Raw genomic sequence first — 10,091 nt, 5'->3', positions numbered from 1 at the left:
GTATAAGCAGCTTATGTGCTTGTTTCAGGAACAGTTGCATACATGTGCGAGTTGACGCGACACATCAAAGTAGCACCAGGCAGACGAAGCTTGTGTCATGTTGGTGCCATGTGCGGTCCGCACATTAACCAAAACCTCGCGCCTCCAGCTTAGCCTCCACGTTTTAAACTTCTCAATCTCAAGGCCAAGGAGCAACGGGAACCTATGATAGAGCCAATCGGATGGTTGAGAACACTACAATTTGTAGCTACAGATACGTGTGTGAGCGAGGACGAGTGTGTTCGTGCACCTCTTCTCTTCATGTATAACGTACTAAACTCAGAGTACAAGTGTATTTGGGTGGCATCGACCTAGGGAGCTAGAGTTGGTGCGTGCGAGAAGTCCCGAGAGACTAGGTGTGTCCGTGGGGAAGAGGGAGAGAGATGATATGTGTCGATGTAATGCGTGTGAAAAAAAGACTAGTCTATAGCTCGCCACGAGGCTATTCCTGTCGAATGCTCCGATAACCGTAAGATATGTATCCGATGGTGCCAGTTATTGCATGTACACAACAGTAGAAAAAGAAGTACCAAGGCATATTACAAAACTGCTACACCACGGCCGAGAACACGTGCCCACGTTACGCCATCCGGGAATAGTGCCCCACTTCGAAACTAGAACCGTCAATAAATTTTGAGCTTGCGTCTCGTCACCTTCCAAATTACTGGCACGCTATATTTAATTGCAAACCTGTTCACACCGATCACAACCTAAACGGTTTCCCACTTAGGAGCGTATTAGTACTCGATTAAATACTACTATGCCGAGATGACCGCACATTCCTCCTCAACTCCTCATCCACAAAAACATACAAGTCATTCAACACCGTTCCCTTGCGTCTGCCATGGCCAGCATGAGTTCTGGGTTGAGAGACTACCATGAGGGAGAGGCGAGCATGGAAGTGGAAGCACGAGAGAAGTCACGTCTCGCTGCGAAAGCAGCCGACATGTCCCGCCGCACGGCAGTAGCAGCACAGAGTTCCCGCCGCTCCGCTGAAGCAGTACGGAGGTCCCGCCGCGCCGTCGATGCAGCAGACTTGTCCGGCCGTGCCGCGAATGCAGCAGAGATGTCCTGCTGCACCGCGAATGTAGCAGATATGTCCTCCCACGCTGCGGCGGCGTGGGAAAATGTCTCGCGGGCAGGCGAGGACTCTTACAGGCGCATGCATGCGGTCGTCCATAGCCAGATGGATCAGATCTCCGGCTGGGCGAGGTTGCAGGACGACATGAAAGCCTTGTTTGAATAGGCTACCGACGTCATCTGGCAACTAGGGGAGGGAAATGCGAAACTCTGGGCCGAGCGCGACTTGCTGAGGCCGAAGATCACCGGAACGAAGGAGATCGCTGCCTTGTTGAAGAGGACGGGTGACATCGTCAAGAAACTTATGGACGAGAATGCCATGCTCCATAGCGAGCACAAAAGGCCAGTGGAGAAATCTGTGGATGCTGCCAGGCAGCGTATTAAGGACATGAAACTGATGAAAGAGATCATCGCCGCTCACCACGAGAACTAGTCCCCGCAACCTGGAGCACATCAAGAAAGTAGAGATCAGCGAGCCGGATTGTTGTATGCGTCTTCCTTCTATCGGCGTCCTGGGAACGGGGGTACCCAGACTTGCCTGCCTGCGGCCCGTGGCGTGGCTCCATCAACGGCTCGGCGCGGAGCAGCTTCAGTAGCAACAGCTCAAGACCCTCGTGAGGGCCAAACCTTGCGAGGTGGACGACACCAAGACCTCCCTGGGGCGGCCTCACTAGGCTGTCTCCCGAGGAGCTGAGATATCTATGCAAGATGCACCTCGTGAGGTTCACATGACGTGAGCCATGATGACCAAGGCTAGATTCCTCTTTGGTGTAGAGGAGGCAAGCGCAGGCGCGGAGTCCCGAGGATTCGGGCAAAGTTTTCCATTCCGGTGCAACAAGACCAAGACCACCAGGACGGAGGTCATCGCGCAGCCCACCACAGTGTCACCACCAGAGCCTTTTGCAGGCGAAGACCACTTTTGTCAGGATAGCTTGTACTAGTGGTCTCCCTTCAAATTTGGCCATTGTGGGATCCCTTCCCGCCTACATTTGGGAAGAGGACCAGGGCCACTATAAATAGGACTTAGCCACTACCATCTTGGGGGGATCCATTCCACCCAAACCACCTCACCAGCTCATTGAGCTCAAGAACACCTCGCCTCCTGAGGCTGTTCGACCACTGTACTAGTTCATCCTCAGCTCCTCGAGGCAATCGACCACAAAGCTGGAGTAGGGTATTGATACGTCTCCAATGTATATATAATTTTTTATTCTTCCATGCTATTATATTATCTGTTTTGGATGTTTAATGGGCTTTAACATGCTCTTTTATATTATTTTTTCGGACTAACCTATTAACCGGAGGACAAGTGCTAGTTGTTGTTTCTTTGCCTATTTCAGTGTTTCGCAGAAAAGGAATATCAAACAGAATCCACATGGAACGAAAACTTCGCGAGGATCTTTCTTGGAACAAACGCAATCTAGGAGGCTTGGAGTGGAAGTCAGAGACGCAACGAGGCGGCCACGAGGCAGGAGGGCGCGCCTAGGGGGGTAGGCGCGCCCCCACCCTCGTGGGCCCCTCGTAGCTCCACTGATGACCCACAAGTATAGGGGATCTATCGTAGTCCTTTCGATAAGTAAGAGTGTCGAACCCAACGAGGAGCAGAAGGAAATGATAAGCGGTTTTCAGTAAAGTATTCTATGCAAGCACTGAAATTATTGGTAACAGATAGTTTTGTGATAAGGTAATTTGTAACGGGTAGCAAGTAACAAGTGTAAATAAAGTGCAGCAAGATGGCCCAATCCTTTTTGTAGCAAAGGACAAGCCTGGACAAACTCTTTTATAGAGAAAAGCGCTCCCGAGGACACATGGGAATTATCGTCAAGCTAGTTTTCATCACGCTCATATGATTCACGTTCGTTACTTTGATAATTTGGTATGTGGGTGGACCGGTGCTTGGGTGCTGTCCTTTCTTGGACAAGCATCCCGCTTATGATTAACACCTATTGCAACCATCCGCAACTACAAAAGAAGTATTAAGGTAAACCTAACCATAGCATGAAACATATGGATCCAAATCAGCCCCTTACGAAGCAACTTATAAAGTAGGGTTTAAGCTTCTGTCACTCTAGCAACCCATCATCTACTTATTACTTCCCAATGCCTTCCTCTAGGCCCAAACAATGGTGAAGTGTCATGTAGTCTACATTCACATAACACCACTAGAGGAAAGACATCTCATCAAAATATCGAATGAATACCAAATTCACATGACTACTAATAGCAAGACTTCTCCCATGTCCTCAGGAACAAACGTAACTACTCACAAATCATATTCATGTTCATAATCAGAGGGGTATTAATATGCATATAGGATCTGAACATATGATCTTCCACCAAATAAACCAACTAGCATCAACTACAAGGAATAATCAACGCTACTAGCAACACACAGGTACCAATCTGAGGCTTTGGGACAAAGATTGGATACAAGAGATGAACTAGGGTTTGAGAGGAGATGGTCTTGGTGAAGATGTTGATGGAGATTGACCCCCTCCCGATGAGAGGATCGTTGGTGTTGACGATAATGATGATTTCCCCCTCCCGGAGGGAAGTTTCCCCGGCAGAGCAGCTCTGCCGGAGCCCTAGATTGGTTCCGCCAAGGTTCCGCCTCGTGGCGGCGGAGGTTCTTCCCAAAAGCTTGCTTATGATTTTTCTCGGACGAAAGACTTCATATAGCAGAACATGGGCACCGGGGGCCTGCCAGGGGGCCCACAAGGCAGGGGCGCGCCCAGGGGGGTAGGGCGCGCCCCCACCCTCGTGGCCAGGGTGTGGGCCCCCTCTGGTATTTTCTTCGCTCAGTATTTTTTATAAATTCCAAAAATGACTTCCGTGAAGTTTCAGGACTTTTAGAGTTGTGCAGAATAGGTCTCTAATATTTGCTCCTTTTCCAGCCCAGAATTCCAGCTGCGGCATTCTCCCTCTTCATGTAAATCTTGTAAAATAAGAGAGAATAGGCATAAGTATTGTGACATAATGTGTAATAACAGCCCATAATGCAATAAATATCGATATAAAAGCATGATGCAAAATGGACGTATCAACTCCCCCAAGCTTAGACCCCGCTTGTCCTCAGGCAGAAGCCGATAACGATAAATATGTCCACATGTTTAGAGATAGAGGTGTCGATAAAATAAAATACGGACATGAGGGCATCATGATCATTCTTATAACAGCAACATATATAGATATTGTCATATTATTTCTTATGCTCAAGTAATAATCTATTCACAATGTCAAGTATGAATCAGAAACTTCATTAAGAACCAACAAACTATAATCTCAGTCATTGAAGCAATTGCAATTTATCATAACATCGGAAAGAGTCAATATAAGAGCTTTTCAGCAAGTCCACATACTCAACTATCATTTAGTCTTTCACAATTGCTAACACTCACGCAATACTTGTGGTGATGGAGTTTTAATCGGACACAGAGAAAGATAGGGGCTTATAGTTTCGCCTCCCAACCTTTTACCTCAAGGGTAACGTCAACAATAATAGTTCATGCCAACTTACATCCAATTGAATATATATATCAGGATCTTTCCAACACAATGTGCTTGCCATAGGATAAAATGTAAAAAGGAAAGGTGAATATCACCATGACTCTTGCATAGGGGTAGAAGATAAAAGTAGAAGATAGGCCCTTCGCAGAGGGAAGCAGAGGTTGTCATGTGCTTTTATGGTTGGATGCACAAAATCTTAATGCAAAAGAACGTCACTTTATATTGCCACTTGTGATATGGACCTTTATTATGCAGTCCGTCGCTTTTATTTCTTCCACATCACAAGATCGTATAAAGCTTATTTTCTCCACACTAATAAATCATACATATTTAGAGAGCAATTTTTATTGCTTGCAATGATGACAACTTACTTGAAGGATCTTACTCAATCCATAGGTAGGTATGGTGGACTCTCATGGCAAAACTGGGTTTAAGGGTATTTAGAAGCACAAGTAGTATCTCTACTTGGTGCAAAGAATTTGGCTAGCATGAGGGGGAAAGGCAAGCTCAACATGTTGGATGATCCATGACAATATACTTTATTTCGGATATAAGAAAACATAACCCATTACGTTGTCTTCCTTGTCCAACGTCAACTCTTTAGCATGTCATACTTTAATGAGTGCTCACAATCATAAAAGATGTCCAAGATAGTATATTTATATGTGAAAACCTCTCTTTATTTATTACTTTCTATTAATTGCAACGATGACCAAAACTATGTTTGTCAACTCTCAACAACTTTTAATCATCATACTCTTTATATGTGAAGTCATTACTCTCCATAAGATCAATATGATATTTTTTTATTTCTTTCTTTTTTATTTTATTCACTCAAGATCATAGCAAGATAATAAAGCCCTTGACTCAACACTAATATTTATTATATATAGCTCACGGACTCGATTACATAGAAGGATCATAAAGCAAAACACAAAACTAAATCATACTAAAATTTTATTCTACTAGATCAAGATATTACCAAAAGGATCGAACTAAGAAAAACGGTAAAGATAGGAGTGTGATGGTGATACGATACCAGGGCACCTCCCCCAAGCTTGGCAGTTGCCAAGGGGAGTGCCCATACCCATGTGATTATATCTCCTTTGCTGGTGAAGAAGATGGTGGTGATGATGGATAGTTGCACATCGAGCATAAGAGATCCTCCAACTTGCGGATAATGCCCTTGAGTGCGACGATATGCTCCTTCAACAAAATATTTTCACGTGTGAGATACTTGTTTTGTATACGAGCTAACTCAATCATCTTGAAAGCTTCAATCCTAGTTGGGGTAAGAAGATTTTGATGAGGTGGAGGGATGTCTTCTTCTTCTACTGCTGGAGCTTGGTCCTCCGTGGCCTTCTTGATCCCTTCATCCTTGTTGGTCTCCATGGGTTCTTCCCTCTTCAGCTCTATCTTCATTAGCCAAGCATCGTTCTCACCATTGTTGGAGGAGGGGGACGACATGATGCCTAGCCTTGACAACCCTGACAGAAAACAACTCAAAACAAGAACAGAGGATAATTGCGTGATACGTTGGTCAAAACCTTCGGGAGATTATATAATGAATTTTTACCGACCAAAAGAAGTATCGTGCAAGAAAACGGAGTCCGGAGAGCTCACGAGGTGCCCACGAGGTAGGGGGCGCGCCCAGGGGGTAGGGCGCGCCTCCCACCCTCGTGGAAGCCTCGTGTCCTTCCCGGACTGCTTCTTAATTTCCTATTTTCTTAAATATTCCAAAACAGAGAAAAATTGCCATTAGAACTGTTTTGAAGTCGGTTTACTTACCGTACCACATACCTATTCCTTTTCAGAGTCTGAAACGTTCTGGAAAGTGTCTCTTATGTATTCCTCCGGGGTTACGGTTTCAATAACATTAGTTTCAACATTTATAGGATTAACTGAGATATAATATTTGATTCTTTGACCGTTCACCACCTTCGGATTTGTGCCTTCGAAGTTGTTGATTTTTATGGCACCGGAACGATAGACCTCCTCGATAACATAAGGACCTTCCCATTTAGAGAGAAGGTTTCCTGCAAAAAATCTTAAACGAGAGTTGTATAGCAACACATAATCACCTATATTAAACTCATGCTTTTGTATCCTTGTGTCGGGGATATACCCCGCGACGTAACCCGGCACGACGTATAAGCCGGCTGGACTTGGCGACTCATTGATAACCCGGCGGGCTGGCCAGACGGATGACAAGGCGCAAGGCCAGAAGGCCGGTTCATACTATGGTGGGCCGGTTTACAAGGAATGGCATAAGGAATATTTGCCTTACAAGGAGTTAAGACCTGGACTTGTATCCGGTTTGTATTAGAAGGTAGACTAGTCCTAATCCTAATAGGACTCCACATGTAGCCCGCCCCTTCAACTTATATAAGGAGGGGCAGGGCTCCCCAAAGAGGGACACAAGTAAGAAGAAACAATCTTAGGGCTAGACATGACTACGAGAGCCGGTTTACGACGACTCCCTGGTGATGATAAGGAGATCTAGCCTCAAACAGCATGTAGGGTTGTTACCGGATGATGTTTCCCGGGGCCGAAGCTGTCTAAATCCTTGTCTTCTGCTGCGTCTCTCGATTCCGCTCAACCCCTCTCAAGCTACCACATAGATGCGCTGGCCTCACGACTAAGTCCTCACACTAGGACATCTGCCGTGACAATTCCACGACAGTTGGCGCCGACTGTGGAGCCTGCGACAGTGGTGTTGAGTTCTTGAAGGGATCTCTTTCTGGGACCGAGAAGCTGTGGCCCGCCGGATCCGCAAGAGCCGGCGTGGAAGAATTAATGTCAACTACAAAGATCATCAGTCAAGATCGAAGAAGTTTTCAGCGACAATGTATAGAAGATTGAGCAGAACCAGCAAATTCATTGTTCTGCGGTCAGGATCATAATTAACTTTGGAATTAGCAGTACAAAGTTTCATGGAAAATTAGGGTTGCGTTCTGTGTGGCGGACATGACCCGACGAACCGTCAAATTTGAAGGCAGATCTACACCTGTTGCAGCGGTTGCCGTACAAACCGAGATGATATCTGATTTAGCAAAGTTAGCCGTGTCCTGGCCGGACTCTTTGATACTCGCCGGCAAAGGCAACAAGCAGCGACACGAGCAGCTCCCAAGAAGATTGGATTGATCATTGATGTTGCTGCGCTCATGGAAAAGTCATGGCCAAGTATTAGGAGTAGTAGTTGCACGGTTTTCGAGATCTGTTTTGATTAATAGTGCTACTGTTACTACTAGCACGCGAGCTTGAATCAGAACAAGATCAGCTCCTATTTATCATGAGAAGACGTCTGAAGCATTAAGGGAAGATTCCAGCGCGTTAAGCCACCTCCGAGTCGACCCGCATCGTCATTAAAAAAAAGGAAAAAAAAGGGGGTCATGATCCGGAAACGGAGCTGGCCGCGATCTGGACTACTGCGCCCCCCCGCGTGACACCCGGCTGCCAGATCCACCCGTCCTCGCTGAGCTGCCGCGTCTCCGCCTCCACGGCCATTGTCACGACCGGTTTTTCAATAAAATAATTATTGAGAGACCAATCCCTTTTACGGACCAGCGAGGAAGAATTCCTTCTCACTGGTAGACAATATCTTGGTCACAGAAGAAAAATACCAGGAGTACTAAATATAATACAAGGTTGAGCAGAGACTGCCCAACAATTTAGTACAAGCGCGCCGCTAAAACAAAACGGCGGATAGGGTGGCAACTACTAACTCACGATAATAACGGTGGTGGAAATATCACCGCGAAGCGAGTGATATGATTCCAGAAGACTACAGCTCTTCGAGCGTCAGAGTGAGGCTCGAGAAGACTTATTGCGGGCGGCGGAAGCGTATACAATACAAGTGACCAATATCCGGGATCGCGCAGGACTGACTGGGACTCCTCTAGGCATCGGACGCGCTATCAAACTCTTCATCCAAGAGATCGCCTTCGTCAACATCTGGCCAAATCAACAAGCCAGGTAAGTACTATGAAAGTACTCGCAAGACAGTTCGGACATAAGATATAACAAATGTAAACATGAAGCATATGAACAAGTTAACTGGTGCGATTAGACATAACGGTAATAAATACTGGGTGCCAAGCGAGGGTCTGAATGACGCCTCGAGCGGAAACTGCAGAATAGTAATACTGGTGCCAAACAAGTGTCTGAAAGACGCCTCGAGCGGAAACTGCAGAATTGTAATACTGGTGCCAAACGAGTGTCTGAAAGACTCCTCGAGCGGAAAAATGCGGAATATTAATGCGGGTGCCAAACGAGTGTCTGAAAGACTCCTCGAGCGGAAAATGCGGAATATTAATGCGGGTGCCAAACGAGTGTCTGAAAGACTCCTGGAGCGGAAAATGCGGAACAATAATGCCATAGTCAGGCGTCGGGGCGACACCACAAAAAGGGCTTATAACAGAAAATAATAGATAGTGCATGCCGCAGTCGGACGTCTGAGCGACATCACATAAAGGGCTTATATTTAACGTAAGAAACAAGTACACGCCACAGTCGGACGTCTGCGCGACGTCACATAAAGGGCTTATATCACAACTCATTAATACAATAGCTTGGGAACATAAATTATCACAGGCATGAGACAAATATAAAGTTAGTCCATCCACAGGAATAACAATTATTCTGGATTTGCCACTTGAGCTTGTTCACCGGGGCAAGTTTTGTCACATAGATAGATATGGATATAATTCTTACACTGCTTGATCATGGGTACGATGATTTGGAAAGAATTGACTCTGCAGAGTTTGTACTTAACCACAGCCAACGGATTTCAATAGTCACGGGGACTAGTTCCGTCTACGGTGTTTTGGAAGAAACACGTCTAACCAGTACACACCCAATTTAACCATCCAAAGCCAGGGATCACCCTCGGCAACTTTCAAGAAAAACCTTGAGACGGGGAGGCTACAACCTCGCGTAGCATGGGATCAAATTTCTATACGCGCGCTTTAAGGGGGTGCCCCCCCTCTCGGTCCCAACCGGAAACACCCATGCCCCCTTACCGGATGACTGGCTTTAATCCTGGGCCAAGGTACCATCATCCCGGCCTCTCTGTTTGGTGTGTACACGGAAAGAGGTTACCAACTTACTAAACCGCATCCTGGCAATGAGACATGTGGTAGCACGGAAAGGGGAAAGAACGGTAACGCGGCTCCAACCACGTTAACGTCGGAGAAAGTCGGATGTCGCAAGGCTGGCATGCTACAATAGTACCACCTTGCCGCCATTCATGTCACCACATGATTTGGCCATCTCTCATCAGAGATCATCGCAACTTCGGAACATGAGGAAAAAGATCGATAACGCGGCTCCAACCACATTAACGTCGAAGAGAGTCAGATGACGCAAGGCTGGCATGCTACAACAGTACCACCTTGCTGCCCTTCATGTCACCACATGATTAGGCCACCTCTAATCAGAGGTCATCGCAACTTTGGAACAACCGG

This window comes from Aegilops tauschii, chromosome 3 (assembly GCF_002575655.3).
Source record: "Aegilops tauschii subsp. strangulata cultivar AL8/78 chromosome 3, Aet v6.0, whole genome shotgun sequence".
Classification (NCBI taxonomy): Eukaryota; Viridiplantae; Streptophyta; class Magnoliopsida; order Poales; family Poaceae; genus Aegilops; species Aegilops tauschii.
This window is presented reverse-complemented; position numbering follows the sequence as displayed.